The following is a 19,442-nucleotide window of genomic DNA, read 5'->3' on the forward strand; positions in this document are numbered from 1 at the left end:
TGCATGGGTAAGAAAACCAGTTCCAGTGTCACAGGACACAGTAAACCAAACGGTCTCTCCAAGAGATGGACATTGTCTGAATAACCTCCTCAGCACGAGGGCTCCCTGTGTCAGTACTAACTGGCACAAACTACTGCCAGAAATAGCAGTTGCCTCTTCAGTGTGAATGGGCATAGGTTAACACAGCTTCAAGTTCTCAACAGCAAAAGAAGCGTGCGCTCTCTTGTCACTGAACATCATGGTAAGCATCTTTAGGAAGTCAGTTCAACACCATGTCCTTGAAAGAATTATTTTTTTGGTAAAGAGGCAGCCTATTTTGAGGCCACACATGCTACCTGAATGAACTTTGCTTGCTTGTATTGTTCTCACTGTTTTTTCTAAGTTAGGTATGACTTGGCATCACTAATGCCACATAGACATAAAAATAAATGACCTCTTATTTATCAGTTTGAATTTTCTGTTATTTTCAATTTAGGCAATAAAGATTTATGTTTTAGCATCTTCCATTCTCTTTCTCATACTGTCAAGTACTTAATTATGTTAATCTCAAAAGGTACTGTCCTACTGAAATAAAGAAACTGCTTTAACATTATCAAGACTGCTATAACTTGAAAACACTTCATTGTTACTGAAAACAAAGGTACATTCCTTGAAAATAATTTAATAAACTGTTTGGGGATTTTATTATATATATAGGCAAATAATTTGTTCATACAAATTAAAGATACTCCACTGCACAAGTGGAAACTGCAGTGTGAGAGAAGATGGTCCTCTGCTTTGACATGTCATGTAGACTAAGATAGTCTATGATACTGACTTCCACCTCTGATTAACCTCTCCTTTAGAGTGACTTTGGTATTTGAGATGGTAAGTCTACTTTAGCATTGCTGAAGTCTATAAGCACAAACACCTGTCACATTTCAGGTGAGACTTAAGGGCCTTTAACATCTTACTACTTCTGAAAATTTTTCCTAAAATCTTACTATGGCAGTTCCACCTTGTTCATGAGATGGAAACAGTATAGAAAGTTTAACAAAGATGAAATAAAGGTATGCCTCAAAAGAGTTTGATTTAAAGACTGTAATTAAATGATGCTCCAACATTCCACATTACCAGAAACATTTGTTGTTGGTTAACCAAGGGAAAATGTTTGCCCGTCTGTCACAAAACAGTGCTTCTGACATTCTATGAGGAACTAATTGCTATGGATAATTTGATCTTTAAAAATGAAAGATTTGTGGTTCCATCATCACCAAAACTGGAAATGCCAAAGATAATTCATCTGAGATGCAAGAGGGAAGGAAATGCAACCTTAGAGCCAGAGACACATTGTTGTCTTTTTACAGGAATATAGAAATATTGAAGAACACACTCATTTTTGGAATATGTTAAAAGTGAGAGCACAAAAGGCTAATTTCTCTTTCCAGAGAATGCACATATGGAGAAGGACAACTGTGGACGTAACATTGCACTAGATAAATCAAAATGTATGCAACTATCTACAGGAGACTAACAATAGAGAGAAACCCACATGTAGCCAATGTATTCAAACTGCAGGAAATTAAATGTTGTTACTTTTACCAATGACTTCTTACAAATTCTCTACAATAGCTTGGTTTATGAAGAAGACCTCAGATTTAATCTGAACAAATGTTTGTGGTGGTTTTTTTTCTCCTTTCCGTAATCGCAAGGGATAGAAGGAAGATGTAGACAATCTTGCCCCTCTGTGGCTATGGTTGTAAAACAGCACAAGAAATTAAATCAGGATATGCACACTGAATAACAGTTTATATCCAGATATAATGTTCTGATGTGTACATAATAAGGCACACCATGATTTCAGATTGAAGTATTGAACTAAGTCTTAGAGCAGAGGTATTTTATCTCTCCTATGCTTTTACAGTACCTAATGCAAGTAGGCACTCAGCAGGACTAGTCTACAAATATTACATATGAAATTATAATATGTAATGTTTTCTGTAGCTAAAATTCCCCCCAGAGAAATCAGAGTTGACAGAATATGCTCTTGGAAGATGACAAGCTATGACCAGGTCAGCTACCAAAGAGAGAAGTGTCAATGAACAAAACCTTAGTAAATTAGAAAAGATGCAAGTTGCATGTTGCAGTCATTACAGCTACACATACTTATGCATTCAGTATTACTCAGCTCTTTTAAATTATGTTATGATATATTTAAATGCACTAACTATAGAAACTGAAACCTCCTTCTTCTTTCAAAATGGTACAGGAACTTAATCTGCTAGGTTTACTGGAATTTCCTTTCACTTTTAACTATAAGGGGTTTTGTCATATTTTGTGTTACCTGAGATGGTTTTTGATTATCTATTTTATTTCCAAGGGTTTCAGTAATAATTTAGTTTGTGAGTTCTACACGCATTTTAATAATTCTTTGTACCAACCAATTCGTACTAGAGCTACATTAAATATTATCTCATGGCTTTATGACAACATCAAGAAACACCCTTCACTTTTCAAGTTTTAATTGATGATACAGATGCAGTAAAAAAGGCATTTCAACTATTTGAAGACTGTTAATAGAAAGTAACATTGTAGCCATCTTACATGAAAAGCAGATAATCATCTACTGGGTTAGAATCATAGCACTTTGGAACAATTAAGCAAACAGTCAAACAAGTGAAAGTGTTGGCACAAAGAAGCTGCAACATGTAGTTAGGGACAGAGAGGAGGGTGGGACCACAGCAGTCAGGAAATTAGGTTACTGTGGGACCTCAGTACAAGTAAATTCTTAACAGCAGTGCACATTGCATGAGGAAGTCCTATAGGTCAAAACCCGTCTAGGCACATGCATAAAGATGAGAGAACCTGCCTTTTGAAAGTTAGCATCTGAAGTGTAAAAACAAGATAGATAGGTTATGTAGGTAGACAGGTGGATGAGGAGTACAAAGAAGCAAGGGATTATTAGTCACCACAGTAGGCAGTTGTCTCAGCATAACAGCTGCCTATACATTGTCAAGTTAATCATAGGCAAGGTGACAAAAAAGTTCTGAGGAAGGTTTGAAGTAGGATAACAAATTGGTTTAGTGTGAATTAGTAGCGTGCTCTTTCCACGTGCAAGGGAAAGTCATGGCAGAAGCAAGATCACTGAGAAAGAAAGCAATGAACAATAATAGATGGGCAAAGCAAACAAGAGCTGACATCTGAACACCATTTAAAATATAAAAGGCAACATTCAATACTTCAAAAAAGGCTCTGAGAAAAAGAAAAAGCTTTGTGTTCTACACCACTAGGAAGGCAGACCCAAGAACAGGTAGATGATTAGAGCAACAAGCTAGAAAAATAACCTTTCATCAGTATTTTGAATAGCTTCAAGCTGGGTGTGATTGTATTTATCAAGACCAGAGAAAGAGATTTTGCAATTGCAAGGAACGCATTGTAGCTGTGCACCTTTTATTGAGAAAGTTGGCACCTCAAAGTTACTTTCTAGACAGAATTAGCTATATTTAAACACTGGACAGATGTGAAGATCCTGAGAAAGCAATAAGGGATGGATGAGAATGTAGCGGCTTGCCCAAAATGATCAAACAAATAAAGATTAAAACTTGCTTAAGTTTAGGTGATTAGACATTGAACAGATGTCTGAAAGACAGGGAACACATATAAGTTGGATGAAGATCCAGAGAGAGGCTAAATCTGTGAGTCATCATCATAGAGCAGATCCTGAATTTATGTTCACAAACAATTTTCCAGACATTACGTACACAGAGAAGATGGCAGGAAGCAATTATGCCTAACTGCAAATCACCAGCATCCATACTGTGAGAGTCATCCATAGGATGAAAGCTTGGGTTACTAAGAACTATTTGACTGATAAAACTCACCGTGGTAACCTTTGAGAGACAAGGACTTACTGATGTTGATTAATTTTGTTGACTAATAACTAAACTATTACCATCAAAATCTTAATAAGAAAAGAACTTCCCTCTCCATTCTAAATGTGATTTTTCATATTTTAAAATTATCATGCAGTGAAGGGATGATGTCAATATGTATTTATACATTTGTTACCATTAATAAACAGAACTTCCAGTCACAGGGAATTACCAGTATGCAAAAACATAATACATATGCCTAATGTAGAAAAAATGAAACATCCTTGTGCAGAACATGCAGAAAAGTGACAGAAGAATCAAATTGAACACATTGAACAAAAGCTATTAACAGCAATGGGTTGTGTCAAACAAATCCACCCTACAGCTATCACGTGAGATATGAGCTCCTTGAAAAAATAAGCACCACCAGGAAAATCAGTTAAAAGTCAAACCAAAGGAATCAGGGAAGACTTTTTGTGAGAAACACAGTAATTGTGGAAAAGTAGAAAAATGCTATTTATTTGCACAGATATGCTTTGGTGTGAAATATGCTCTTGTGAAAAACATCTAATACTCCATTTGTCTTAAATTCATCAATTGTCTTCTGCCTCAGAATGAACTTTCACCACTAAGTGCTGCATTTCCTGGCAAAAGTGATGAAATTTGCTTTGCTGAAAATCTGGTATTTTTGTATATCACATAATATTAAATCAAAATAGCAAAACCCATCAGGACAAGAAGTGAAATCCTTGAGCAAGTAGAGGTGCAGGACTAAGCAAACTGCAGAATGAACTCAAGTCAACATGGTAAAGGAGAAGTAGGCTGCAATGGAAGTTGAACTATGAGCTGTGAGGAGGTTACAGGGTTCTGACCCTGACTCTTGAGGAATATGAAAACAAGCATCAAATTTAATAGGTGGATCAAACAAAGAAAACCAAAAACCTTCAAGCAACCAGAAGCTAAAAGTCCCAGTTTAGTCTTATTGAGTGCAGTAGGTGTGATTGCCTTGGGCAAGCAAGAAATGTGCGCAGAAGGCAGACGGTTCATCATCTTCAAATCTCAAGCACTCTGTCTTGAGGTCAGATTAACTGAACTGGATAAATTAAAAAAGACAAAGTAGAATATTGATAAAGTTTGCAGGGACATCATAAAGAAGTCATATCTCCACCCTAGCAGGCTGTGTGCTCCTAAGGAGGAAGGGCATCTCAAGTCATCAGGGCATTAACTCCTGGCAAGATAAAACAAAAAAAAACCCAAACCAAAACCACGAATGGGGCTTTGTGTAAAAACCACCAGATCGTCACACAAAGGAGGATCTGACTCAGTCACCCCATGAAAAACAGGATGTCATCTGATCAGAAGGGACAAGATATGGAAAATTTTATTGTCAGATACAAAATACGTGGGAGTCGCATGCTGATTTTCCCTCTGACAATATGTGGTCGGCCCCACAAAAAGTGTGAGCTCTTGGCTGTGGTCCACATGGGCACCAGTGACAAAGGGACAGAAGGGCAGCAATGTGCAGAAAGGGATCTACCCAAAGCTACATGGAATGAAGCAGTAATCACTTAAGACTGAGAGGCTGCAAACGATTCCACAGTTGGAGATGAAGACAGACAAACTCTGTATCCCTAAGAAAAGGAGGTAGCAAAAACCTTCTTTAAAATTGATATGCAAAAGGAACAAGAGCATAGCCATATTAGATGTACGTTTCCATGCAAATCTTAGAAAGTCAACAAGGCAAGAAGGATGAAGTGATACACCTGATTTTACATAACAACTGATGTACAGGGCATCTCAAAAATCTTGCTCAATGGAAGATTTACGAGGCTAAACGTTAAATGAATTTCACAATATATTGCGGCAAAGGGAAAATTCACTATAGTAAGACTTACCTTAAAAAAAAAGGGGTAACTATAGACAAAAGAACAGTCAAAAGAATAAAATGCTCTTAAGTAGAAACTATATGAATTGTATTGAAGTATAAACTATATCAAGTGTTCAGAATGCAAGCAAACTATGGAAATAGGTTTATTTTGAATCTATTAACTTAAAATTGATCCTCAACAATCATTAATTTTCCTTGCCCTTCATTGACTCTTTCCACTTTCTCAAGCCTTTCTGCAACAGAGTACCTCAATCAGAAAAGTATCTTTTCATATCAAGCAATATTATTTCCCAGTGCTGTGAAGGGATGCACATTTGTACCAGGCTTAAAATTGTATTTCACACTCTTACTACACATGTGTATATTTGAACTCAACAAATTTAATCCTGTTGAATGTATTTTAGAATCCAAACAAAGTATTTGTCAAAACTGAAAGCAGCTCCAACAATTTCTCCCAGGGGAATTCTATGCCTCAATTCCTCTTCTCCTATTCTCCCAAGGGAAAGCATTATGCAATTGAGACATACCTCTTTTCCCTATTTTTTGTAACACACATTAGAAATATCAAAAACCTTGAGTATATGTATCTTTTTAGTATTGTACAAACATAACAAAAAATTCCTTGAGCAAACACTAACATTTATACCTCAGGGAACATCACTGTACTGACAGAGAGACAGACAATATACTGTAAAGCCTCTGATTTGGCTGCTTGATATAACAAGAGTAGTGAACAGAAATGACAATGTGAGATTAATTTTTAATTTTGGATTCAAATAAATATTCAGTTAATTTCACATATTCTTAATACTGTTTTCTGAAAATAAATCTCAAGTCATCTCTCTCAGATCTCCAGACTAGAAAAAAAACTTTAGCACAAATAAAAGCATCTGTAAGTTATCAGAACTGACCCTGGATTTCATTACTAGTAATGTCAGGCTGGCAGCCACTATCTAAACAAGATTAATATGAAGATTGATGAAATGGACAACAAAAAAGTATTTTCAGTTGAAACTTAGCAGTTGGCAATAGAGATACTTAAATTCCCTAATATGGATGCCTTAAGAGCAAAGACATGAACGCTCTCTCTGTAATGAAAGACCCATGACCGTAATATACCAGGCTGAAATGTAAAGCGCTCAGCTTGGAAGTAAATTTAAAAGCTAGTCAGGAGAAGAGCAGCATGAAAAAAGGTCACGTAACTCTGCAGAGGATGTAGATATTTGAAAATCTGGTTTTATTCCAGCTTGGAATGAAACTCAAGAGTTTTGAAATTCTATGAAAGAGATTTCAGAGCCCGGGCTCTCAGGTAATCTGCCTGACTATCTTAGAACCACAGACCATAGGAAACTTGAAATTTTTTGATGGAAAAAACCTCTTAGCTGCCTTCAATTAGGATCTGAGCACTTAAAGTCAATTAAGTTTTTCCAACATTTAAGTAATTTACAGAACAGAAACCAGAGGCTTTATTCCTTAAATATTGATTCCAACAGCAGCATACTGCTGGCATGATTTCTGCACTACAAGCACACTTTTTGGCTTATGTATGTGTTAGACAAATATATGTGAAACAGTATATAAATAAAACATGTTTTTATTTTACAATTATTAACTTCCATTTCCTAAAATTAAGGCAAACTGTTTAAAAAAAAATAATAAAAAAAAAATTCAAAGCAGCACAAATCAGATCCACATTTACATTGCCACCATGAGGATGCACCAAAGAATTAGCAGGGGATATGAAGTGTGGTGTAATTTACACATTATAAGTGTACATTTTAACCAGCTGGTGAGTGTATTTTGCAGGCTCTTCTCTGTGCTGATCTGCATAATACGGACAGGCTCTTTGACTCAGCTTTTCCAACACTAGCTAATGCTTTTAGCTCTAAGGTGCACAGTTCAAACTTGGCTGATGGTTATCACACACTGGTTCTTCAAAGTTGCCCAACAGAGTCTGACAGACAACCACATTGATAAAGAGCAGAGCATGCACCACCTACCCTCCAGACTACCATCTAACTTCATCTGAGACCAAACCAGCAGAGCATTCAGAGAAACAGATCTTCACTGAGAAAGCAAAAATGACTCAAATATTTCATAAACTACAGTATGGTTTATGGCCAGACTGACACACTGAATCACACTCTGAAGGGGAGTAGGAGCTACTGCACAGCTTGGGTTCGAAGAGCTCACATCAATTTGAACGGCTGAAGAGACATAAAGTTCTATTTTGCCCTAGAGAGAACATCAAAGCACCTGGAAAAGTTCTGACCCAAAGTACCCTGAGGCTTCCACGTGGTATGTCTCTACCATGTTATCACCTGGGGATGCTGGAGATGCCATGGGCCCCAGCTGCAGGGTTCTCTGTGAAGCAGGAATTCTGTAGACCCAACAGCCCCTCTCTCCTGAGAGGGGAAAATTTTGGTACTACAGTGTTTATTTATGAAAAACATATCTACCTCTGAAAGCTGCAAGGGCTCTCAGAGCACATTCTCTCTCTTTGTTCATATATATCTCCAGTCAATTCAAACACGAACTCTGTTTTAAGGAGATCACACATGTAAATCTTTCATTCCTCAGAGCATCTCAAAATGCCAACTATGTTATTTTTGAAAGTCTGTTTAAATTAGAGCTTGTGGGAAGCTGCTTTCATCATTGGTTGATTGAAACGGGAGAAACCGTGAATCAAACCCTTCCCTCTCCCTTTTCCTTCCCCTACTTCACCCTCAGCACATCTCACTTTTTGTTCATTGCAAAAATGGTGAATAACACTGTAATAACCCATGGGACTTTTTCCCACTATAATCCTATAGAGAAATGCCCTGTCACACGATGAGAATCAGTCTACTTCCCTAAGCTAAGGCAAGCTGGCACTGCCTGAAGGCCACCTTGTGGCCTGTCTCCAACTACCTGAGGAGGAGATAAAAGGAGCTCCTGCTCTGGTACCTTTATAACTAAATTAATGTCTTATGTGAACCACTCTTTAAGGCTACTTCATTTACCAAATTCCTAAAGAAAGTTGACAAAAATCTCTCTCTTCATTTAATCGCTTCTGAATTTGTATCTGTCTAACTCCTTAGTAATGCTGGCTCAGAAGCCAGATAAAGCACAAAAGACCAAACAAAACCAAACTTCTTTCCTCTTTTAACACAGCAGGCCAATAGTATATTCTTGCAAATTTCATTTTCCTCTTTTTCTTTCTCCTTGTGTTTTCATGTCCAGCCACTGATTCTTAAATTAATTTGTGCTGACTCCTACTGCTTCTCATTCTTTATTTGCTCTGCAATACGGGAACTTCTGTAAGACAAAAATATTTATCGATCTTAAGATAAACATTGATTCCCTTCCCCAGCAAATCCCATGTGGTTTTCAAGATTACATTTCAAGAAAACCTACCGTCTGGAATATGGTATCACTTTTTAGACTTTGTTTCAGAAAATTATAGAATCATAGAATGGTTTGGGTTGGAAGGGACCTTTAACCACCATCTAGTCCAACCCCCATTAACCACCTCATCAACGTTCAGGTTCATTGGTTATCATGTATCACAACTAGTGCCAGAGCTAACTGATGGGTCACCCACTGAACATGCCAGGAGCAAAAAGGATGCAGTCTGAATCCCAAACAAGGGCACTCAGCGACTTCATGGCAAGTTCTGTCCTAGAGGATCCTGAAGAGGTAACACCACATGATGTGCTAACTACTTTTTCATATTACCATAGTTTTTTGCATTCATCAGAGGACAAATTTATTGGCAGTTTACACCAGCGAATCTGATCTCAGAAGGCTTAATGTTACCAACATCCCCAAAGCAGGTTAGCCTAACACACTTTAGTACTTGTGTAATTAGCTTTTTCATGAACAATAGAGAGGTCTATGGTTTTTTCACTGCAGAATTTGGGTTTATTGACAGCTTTAGTAGCTCTGACTGCCTAGTCACTTGCAAGTAGAGATAAAATGAGCGAACCCCCCAAGGAAGCATAGGGCTCTTATTAGAAGATAGGGCCCTTAGTGTGGATGACATAGGAAACCAGTAGATAACATGTTTTTACAAAATCAAAGCGATACTTTTTACATCTATTCTCACAATCAGCAGAAGCAGCTGTTATTTTCATTTATGGAAATTGAGATGAATCGCAACCATTAATTAATTTTCCATTTGAAATGAGAGCATCCAGGACAAAAAAAAAACAACCATATCTTTTGAAACCATTTACAAATAAGCTAAATAATACAAGTCCTCACTAGGGAAAAATTATGTGGGGATATGAGAAACTAGTATTGCCTAAAGCTAAAATCAGCTCTTGATATCAGCAGTCCACAACTCCTTACACGCTGTGGAGACCACAAAGTCAGCTACTGTCTGCTACGTACTTCCAAAATAGAATAAATTATCTTACAACAGTCTTCAAAAATATCACTGCTGATTATGAAGTGTGCACTAAAGCAAGCTGAATCTTGAGGTACCGATTATTATAGCAATTGTTTCTAATGGTGTACTAGGCATTTTTATTAATGTGCTGTTAATCTATTTGCAGATAATTATCCAATTTGGTTGACCAAATTTTAAAAGAAAGAATTAAAATTGACACAATAATTACTGAAGCATATGTGGCAAAAATATTACAGCCAGAATAAAACTACAACACGCATACTGAAAAAAGGAGAAAAACATGGGAGACCCTGCTCAGCTAAATTTCATAAGCAAACTCCCAGCAAACACTATGAAAGGGGTGATAGGGTATAAAATTCTATCTTTACTTTAGAGCAAACTAATGAGGTAGCTTCATCAGTGCCACAGGGAACGTTTTTAAAATAGATGAAATAATGACAATTAGTTCTCCTCATTTCAGTCTGACAGATGGACAAAACAATTTAGATATTAATTGATTATGAGTCAATTAATTGTGCTTCAGGGTTAGAAACATTCAACACTGAATTTTCATGGTAGCTAGGAAATCAGTTATATTTTAGGGAAACCTAGGTAAGCTAATGCACTGGCTACACCTTTCTTTACTGGTGGGAAGGAAGGAGGCAGAACAGTTCTGCCAATCAGGCAACATGACTTTGGAGGAAGAATTGGATTAGAAATAGTTTTGTCAGATCTTATCTCCACTTTAAGTTAATCCTCTCTAGCTGTCATTTTATTTCAAAAAGACACTCATCCTGTGACAGTCAATTGCATTTTAGTTTTGCAGATGTTCAGAGTGCGCTTTTTATAACATCTACATGAATCAGCCACCCTCAGTTCTGTGGAAAATATGTACTCTAATACACTGACTGTCTCTACCAATGTGTATATAATAGCTTTCTTTCATTAATGTGTTTTATATTTTTTTATTATTATTATTTATTCTGTTTGGCTGGTTGAAGCAATTTGCTCTCTATGGGAAGACATTTGTCTTTCAAGAGGAACACAACAGAGGCATTTATAGTGAAGCTATGAAAGCAGGGAGGGAGGATAAGCAGTAACCAAGACTATCAGATCCAGTTAAAAATCGCTGGTATAACAACAGGAGAATATAATTAACTATGGTAGCAATTTAAGAAAGCAGGACAAAGAATAGCCAACACAAATAGAAGAAAAGAATTATTATGTCTTTAAAGATCATGGAAGGTCAGCCCCTCAATTATTTTAGTCCAGAAAACAGCATACCCAGCAAGATCCCAAAGAAGAGAAGGTCAATGACTGAGTCATTAAAAACCATCTAAAGTAACAGAAAGAAATTTATAGGAAAGCATAACCAAACAGTCGTCTGCACAACAGCGGATATAAGATTCTCACAGAGTACATAATACATCTTCTACTCAGTACATAATCACTAAAGCCCCTCTTCTTTTCTCTCAATTAAACACATTAGCAGTTTAACTATAGTTTTCATAAATATTTGTAATAAATTACTTACAAAATTGTAATGAAACTAAAGAGTTGTACGTAGACTCATGAATCTTCATTCCAAGTTACAGATTGGGATAGAAGAGAATTAAGGATAGAAGACGACATTTAAAAGTTCATTAGATAGTTCTAAAATTCAAACAAGAGAATAGGTTCAAATCCAGAACACTGGTCAAAACTTACATATAGCAGGGTATTTTTCTTGTTTCATTATACTCCAGGATGAAGAATTTTATTGTATAACCACAAAAATTCTGATAGTGTAAATATTTGTACTGATAACAAGACACAGGGCAATTAGAGTCCTGCATATTGTCATGCATACATCTATATAATGAATGTATGGGCATTTTTTATTAACAAAGTAAGTTTTGTTTCTATGAACAAAATAATACACTACGGCTTTTGCTGTTGACACCAGAGAGGTAGACCTGGTTCACATCTCGCAATTGTGCTACCCTCTGGCATAGGAATATCCATCCATAATAAACGTCACATCACTAAACACCATAAAGCCAAAATGAAGAAAATCCAGAAAGAAGAAAAATGCACAGATATGCCGTGACTTTCTTATGTTGTAAAACACACAAGTGTTCCAGTTCATATTGGCTTTGGACATGAACTTCAGTGAAGGTCTCCTTATACCACCAACACCACAGTAAAGGATGTAAAAGCATAGACAACCATGGTACGATCCACAGGGTATATTGGTACGACCAAAATTGTAACATCAGGCAGGCTTTTGTCTCACTTTTCACATCACAAGCATATGAGGCATGGCTGATTGCAAGACAAGCATGCCCATATCCTGCTTTGCCTCAGCTGCTGTTATTAGCAACCTTAATTAAATAACAAAACCAACACACAGCCAACACACATGTGCCAGCTGAGCTCCAGCCTACCGGTATGCAACCTTACTTTTCAGGAACAGCAAGGTACAGCTCTAGTTCTAAAATTCGTGTCACTGCAAAGGACCTGCAGATGGCCACCAGCTCCTGTTCTTCTAGATCTAGACCCTCTGTGTTGGGGCAGATTTCCCATGATGTTTCCTCTTCATTTTATATACTAAAATAAACCACGTTAGCTACAGCGAGCATTGCATTCTGCCCCAAGAACCCCAACACTACATGGCGAACCTGAAATTCACTCTCCTTCTGATACTTTCCTGAAAATACAGAAACAGAAAGGATTGGTTTAGGTTACAGTCGTGGTAATGACGCATATGATACAAATCCCTTTGAAGCTGATTTACTTCACCAGTTGGACTTAACCTTCCTCTTTCATTTTTCTGTAACTAAAATGTTTTATCTTTGAACTTGTACCCTATGGTAAGCAAGTGCATATAAAATCTATACCAACACCACTTCTTTCATCAAACACAGGAAAATAACACGAATTTTCACATCCAATCATTCAGCCATCCCAATCATTCAGCCATCAGCTGGATGACCTATACTCAAGGCTGCAAAGGCATAAAAAGTAAACGAATTGGACTAAATGATAAATCCAAGAACAACATCAGATTTTTACTGAAAGGTAAAATCTAGAATCCTCCAAGACCCCTGCTTCCCTTCTTGCAGATTCAAAAAAACCTCAGAGACTCTTCTGCCACACTTACAGGATGAAAGTTTCAACTTGTTCAGCATTCTGAACATGTTTTCTGAACGTCCCTTTACTAGAGATTTGGAAGATACTATGAAGGAAAAAATCCTTTAAGCCTCCAGCTCAGTTTGCAGCTATAAATTCTGTGTTTAATACTGGAGAAAGACGAAAAAAAGAAGATATATTTCATTGCATTGTCATTAACAACAACAAATTACGGTGGAGTATGGCTGAATGGGATTTATTCCACCACAAGCTACAAGGTAGAAAATGGACTCAAAAAAGACAAGTATGCTCTACAGGAGAATGCAGGTCTAAAAAGCTCAAATACTCTTAAAAATATTGGTGAGAAAGATGACCTTAAACATTAAAGCATTGTGCCTACTTATAAGAAAGAGAAGCAGAGTCACTGACAGTGCAAGATCTGATTTTAGCCTCTGAAAACATCTCTCCTAGATAAACTCCAGTATAATCAACATATACACTGATGATAAAATGATACGAAAAGAAGATAAAAATAGCAGTAGGCAAGTGCATATGGCTGCTGCTGATCCTTCACCTTCATCACTGCCACCTAAAAGAGAACTGCTTGAACTGTTGCCTTTAGAGACTTCAGACTTGTATTTTATGTAAATAGGATTGTTTAAAAATTCCCAGAGGATCACAAATAAACTTTCACAAAGAAAATGTGACAAACCATAAAGTCACCCCTCAGCCCAATGGGAAATCCAACAGGCTTCCCATGAGACCTGTGCATGCTTTTCTAGTGCATCACTGGATCGGTTCATCACTGCTGAATTCAACTGACAAATCCTTTCTCGTCCAATCTCCATGTTGCCTTGACATGAAGAAATTCTTCAGGCAGTAGAGTTCATTTAAAAACATAAAACTCAGGTAGGGTTTTAGATGATAGATGAATACACTTTTATTTTTGCAGAAAACACATGGATGTAGGCAAAATAATGTTACTGTTTAGCTCTTATACACTATACACAGGTATGCAGGCATTACTCTTACTTTTTATCAAGGGAAGAAGTAATGAAGTGTGTCCTGGTTTCAGCTGGGATACTGTGGTTCAGTAACGTGTTCAAAAGTCACACAGCATGTGCATGGCAGAAGAGAATCTAGCTTTCCTAAATCCTAATTTGATGCTTGTTACTGAATGTACCTGGGATTGGCAGCCTATGGCACACATGTAAAAGGCAAACCAGCAGATTTTAAATGGCAGAAGATCAAAAGCTCAGATTTACAAGATTTTAGAGAGGCATCTGTGGCAAACGGTAGCTAATAGCTGAGCTACAAATTCAGCTGTGCCGCAAATAGAGGCAAGGTACCACCTAGCGCATGCAGTTAAGGGATGCATTAGATGATGTCTTCTCCAGAGCTATTTATGTGGATTTGATATCTACCTGGAGTCTTCCACTTCTCCCTGCTATGTATGTTATCTGTCACACCTGAACAAAAACCACTGCCATCTGCTCCCACTGGAAACTACAGAATTTTTGCCACAGGTTTCAGTGGAAGTAGCACCCAGGTGCATCTGGTTCTTAACTCCTATTTTTAGCTGCATTCACTTCACCTCATGTCTGTGTATCATGCTTTTGACTAAAGACAGGATAATTTTCTTCATTAATAACAAAAAAAAAAGAGAAGAAAAAAACCAGCTAAATGTTATCATAACATTCCTTAAGATACATGTAAAAGCCAATGAGCACAGCAGCACAGAATAAGGTTTAAAAAAAAAAAAAAAAAAAAAAAGACTGAGCTTCCATGACCTTTGGACACACAAAGGCTGAATAAACCTTGTGGAGTAGTTGAATAAACTGTCTTAATTCACAGCAAATAAGTTGTTTAAAGAAATAAGCCTGTTTAGAGTGCGATGTAACACTAAAGCAAATCCCTGTCTCCAGATCTAAGCAATGTGTGATTTGCTGCATGATGAGATCTAGAGCCGAAACCTCATGAAATAATAACCATGTCACTATATGAAGAAATTGTATTTTTTCAAGTACAATGACCTATTATTTTCAATAGAGGAATAATAACCAAATATAATAAAAAACAGGACACTTGCCACCAGGAATAATCTCATTTCATAGAATAAATGTTACTTCTCATTCTATTCACAGTAACCATTCGAAAAAACACAGTGAAGGTTCAATAACATAAGGCATTTTTAAATTACATTTGCTCCTTAAACATTCACTTTTCTCTTTCTTTTTCACTTGCCCACTACACGGCAAGAACTCTTCAGTACTTCACTTATGTGCTTTATTCTATTTCCTCTATTTTAACATTTCATTTATAGACAGTTCTTTTATTCATGAAAGTAGTAGCATAGCTTCTCTTCATCTAAGGTAAGGTAACCTTATTTTAGTACTGTCCCACATCAGCCTGGGGTAGAAAAAACCCACATTTTAATTTGCAAAAAATCATGTATGGTAGATCGTACTAATGCCTAAAAGATACATAATTTTAATTTGCTTTGAAAATGAATATAGACAAATAAAATGGCACCTATACAGGTTGCTACAATAAGCATGTCTGCATTCACACAGGTCAACATACAGGACTTATTGCTACAACTCTCAGATTTGGCAGCTGCTAGTTTTGTTAAATATACATTTTAAATAATTATAACCCAGTTCTGTGATACATGTGAGCTTAACTTTAAGTAGATGTTTAACAGTAAACTTTTCCAATATCTCTAGCATAATCACTTGCATGCTTGAAGTCCTGACATTACGGGGCTCAGCAGCTTCAAGTTTATTGCATAACGGAGCCTCTGGAATAATAAAAAGTTAGCATTTTTAATTACACAAAACATACAGTGTACAGTGAGCTGAAAAGCAGTACTCTCTCCAATCTGGGAACTTACAATGACCATTACATTGATGGCTTGAAATTGTCAAGCCCTTGCAACAGCTTTGTTGGTTGATACACGTTGCCAATGCTCTGAAATTTATGCTAGATAAACTGCTGAATCTTGCTGCTGCAGTTAAAAAGTGTTCTCACCTCTTTCTATAAGAGGTCACTACCTCTGCAACAGAACCAAGAGAACGGACCTAGCAAGGGGCACTGAGGGTATACAGTCACATCTGCTGAGTTTGCTGCTGGGGTGGTAAGCCCTCCATCTAGGGGAAGAACTGACAGCTGGAGGTGGCAGTGTCTTCAGCTCCTAGACCAAGGCCTTCCAGAGCTTGCCTGTCAAAACTCCAGCAAAATCCCTGGCTGATGCTAGGGCTCTTTCACCCATGGCTTACTGGATATCCAATGTGTAAAGTCTTCTGCTAGTCAACATAATTTTCCTCTATATCTAAAAAACCAAATCAGCTGTGTCATCCCTCCCTTGTAGTCTTGTTATCAGCTCCTAGAGTCTTTGCACAGAACAACACATTAATATTTCTGCACACAGTTGATAAAGTAGTTTCCATAGCTAAACAGAAATAAAGTTGTAAGCAGAGATGTACTAACAGCATTTTGGCCACATTGAGGACACCTGGCTTGCTTCCCAAAGTTGCTTTGTTAGCCCCAGGACCCCTGTTGCAACCTGAGTTTCCTGACCTGTTCCTCCTCCTACCCAGCCTTCTCACACTTGGCTTTAGAAGTCCTCGTTTTGCAAGGCAGGCTCAACACAGGGGTGGTTTTTCTCTTCCCTTTCCTAAATCTTTTCTTCTGTTGTTTTGAGATGCCTTCCTGCCAAGGCTGACATGGTGATAGAGACTTTCTTGGCCCAAAGCGTCCCTGCTCTTTTATTAAAGCACCAGGTGATTTTTTTCTCTTTTTTTTCTACTTTTGTTTTCTGCCACTTGACCCTGAATTTTTGCTCTCATGCTGATCTGGCAAGGACATTCTATTCCTCTTCCCCTATATGGCTTTTCATATCCTGCAAGTTCATCACAGATCAGAAGAACATGTGCAAAGAAATCCCACCCCAAAGTAAAAAGCAAACAAGTGGTACACAGTTCACCTCAGTCACCAGTGCTGTCAGAGAGCATAGCAATTTTTGTGCAAGATAGCTCTGAGGTGCTTTTCAGTGATCACAAAAGTTTCAGTGGCAGTATTTTGCTTCACCTGTGGGACCTGGGTGGGACCTGGGTGATTATTTGAGGGTACAGAAAGACTTCACCCTACTGAAAATACTGAACAAGTCACCAGTATATCCCTGGCAAAGGATTTCCCAGACGCTGCCACTAAACTATCTGGGGAGAGGTCCCAGTCTCCATATGTCCACACTCCTGAGCCCCACTGAATGTCACTATTTCAGCAGAATTTTTTGCCTTCTGCCCCTCTATCCCCATCTCAAAGCAATGAAGGACATTAGAGAATTTGGCTGGCCCCTCCCTCTTGCTTTAAATTAATCCTTTAGCCAGTAAGGAGAGATGCTGTGATACCTGCTCCAAAGTCTTCCTGCCTTTCCATGCCCTACAGAGGGCAAATTAATACATAATGGTTAAAGAGAAGATGGGGTTTTATCACCATAGGCAGAACAGTGTATTTACATCTTCATCTCCCTTTTCTTGAGTATATAAGTATAGATGTCATCTCTGCAAGCTCTAGAGATACAAAAGCTGGAGAGAAAGAAGGGAGCTAACATAAAAAAGCAATGCTGCTTTAAAAAAAAAAAAAAGAAAGAAGAACATTCTGGGTTTGAATTTTCTTACTTAGAAATAAGAATTTCAAAGAGTTAGAACAAAGATAAATTCTACCACAAGGAATCTCCTATTTACACAGACCAATGTCTGACTATTTACCCTAGAAAAGTTGTTACTTGCATAGTAATCAAGCCCACGCTTACTACAGCTGTTGCAGAGTGAATGAACCTTCTTCTCAGCTAAACAATGAGGGGGTTCAGCCAGATCCATCCTCTAAGAAGGGACCAAGCAGCAGAGACTATGTGAGGCCTGGGGAAAGAAACTGACAGCTGAATCCAACTAGGCAGCCAAAAGTATCTCCTGGGCAGAAAAGCCGTTAGAAAAATGAGGGCTCGTCTACATATGCAGTTGTTTCTTGCTAACTTTGTATGGTTTACATGCTAAATCCACTAGGTTAAACTGAATTTCAGAGTTAAACTGATGATGCACAAGGCACCATATTTGAAATAAGCATGTCCACACTTGAATTGTTTAGAAATATCTTAACTCATTGGCAGTCCATAGGCTTTATAACTTGTTTGCCCATACAGTACAGCTGCTGGTTCAACAGCAAAATAACAGTTTTTAATACCCATTGGCAAAGCTATCCCAGCAAATTTCTCCTTGCACAGACACCGAGTGTTAGAGCGCAGTTGTTGTGTAGTTCATTCCCCACCACCAACAGAAATAAAGTATGGCAGTAATCATACTTCTATTTGAGTAACTCTTCCTATTGAAAGACTCCTGCTGTCAGTTTTACCAGTCACACATCATACTCCAATAAACGCTGTTATGCTGGCAAAACCTGTAATGTAGTGCCTGATGTGAGACTCTCTTTGAAACCCACTCACAGGAGAAGATAATGACCTTTCCTGGTAGTCTTACAGTCTCCAGGAAATGAGAAACATTGGGATTTTTGGGGGTGGGTGGGGATTTCTTTCTGTTTGGTTTTGGATTTGTTTTGGAAGGGAGAGGCATTGTGAGTTTGGTTTAGTTGTTTTTTTGTTGGTTTGGGTTTTGGGGGGTTTTGAGTGGCCAATGCCAAAGGGGGAACTCCAAAATAAACTGTTTACTTTCTTGGCAACACATACATGGCAACTTCAAAAGATGACAATGACTTTGTTACTATGCTCGAGTGTGTAAAAATAAATGATAAAGAAAGTGCATTTTTTTTTTTTTTTTAAAGAGTGTTTCTCTTTAGGAACAATACAGAAGTTTTGTTTTGCTGAGTTATTGCAGTTAGAGCCCTGAACCCTGCTGCTTTTAGGTTGAAATGTCACGGGTTGAAATATCTTACCGAAAAATAAAACATTTGTGACTTGGGTGATGAAACAATGCAGAACAATCTAAAACATGCCCACAAATTGTTTACATCTTATAAGGCACTGCAGACATTTGGATAGAGCAGCAAACCCTCATTACTCAGAATTAGCAAGCTTCAGTGTGTAATGAGGACAGCAGAATGCCTAGCCAAAAAACAAGAGGAAAAAAAAAATCAAAAAGAAACAAAAAAGCCTTCTTCTAACTAATGTTCCTAAAAGGCATTCACTTGAGACTACATATGCAGAGTT

The 19,442-nt window shown here is 37.6% G+C and overlaps 1 protein-coding gene across 2 annotated transcripts in view; it reads right to left on the bottom strand.

Moving 5' to 3' along the window:
• GRID2 (glutamate ionotropic receptor delta type subunit 2) overlaps window positions 1-19,442 on the bottom strand; it is a 751,024-nt gene that overhangs the window by 276,166 nt on the left and 455,416 nt on the right. The gene's annotated exons all lie outside the window — the stretch shown is intronic.

The sequence above is a fragment of the Harpia harpyja genome, chromosome 2 (assembly GCF_026419915.1).
Source record: "Harpia harpyja isolate bHarHar1 chromosome 2, bHarHar1 primary haplotype, whole genome shotgun sequence".
Classification (NCBI taxonomy): domain Eukaryota; kingdom Metazoa; phylum Chordata; class Aves; order Accipitriformes; family Accipitridae; genus Harpia; species Harpia harpyja.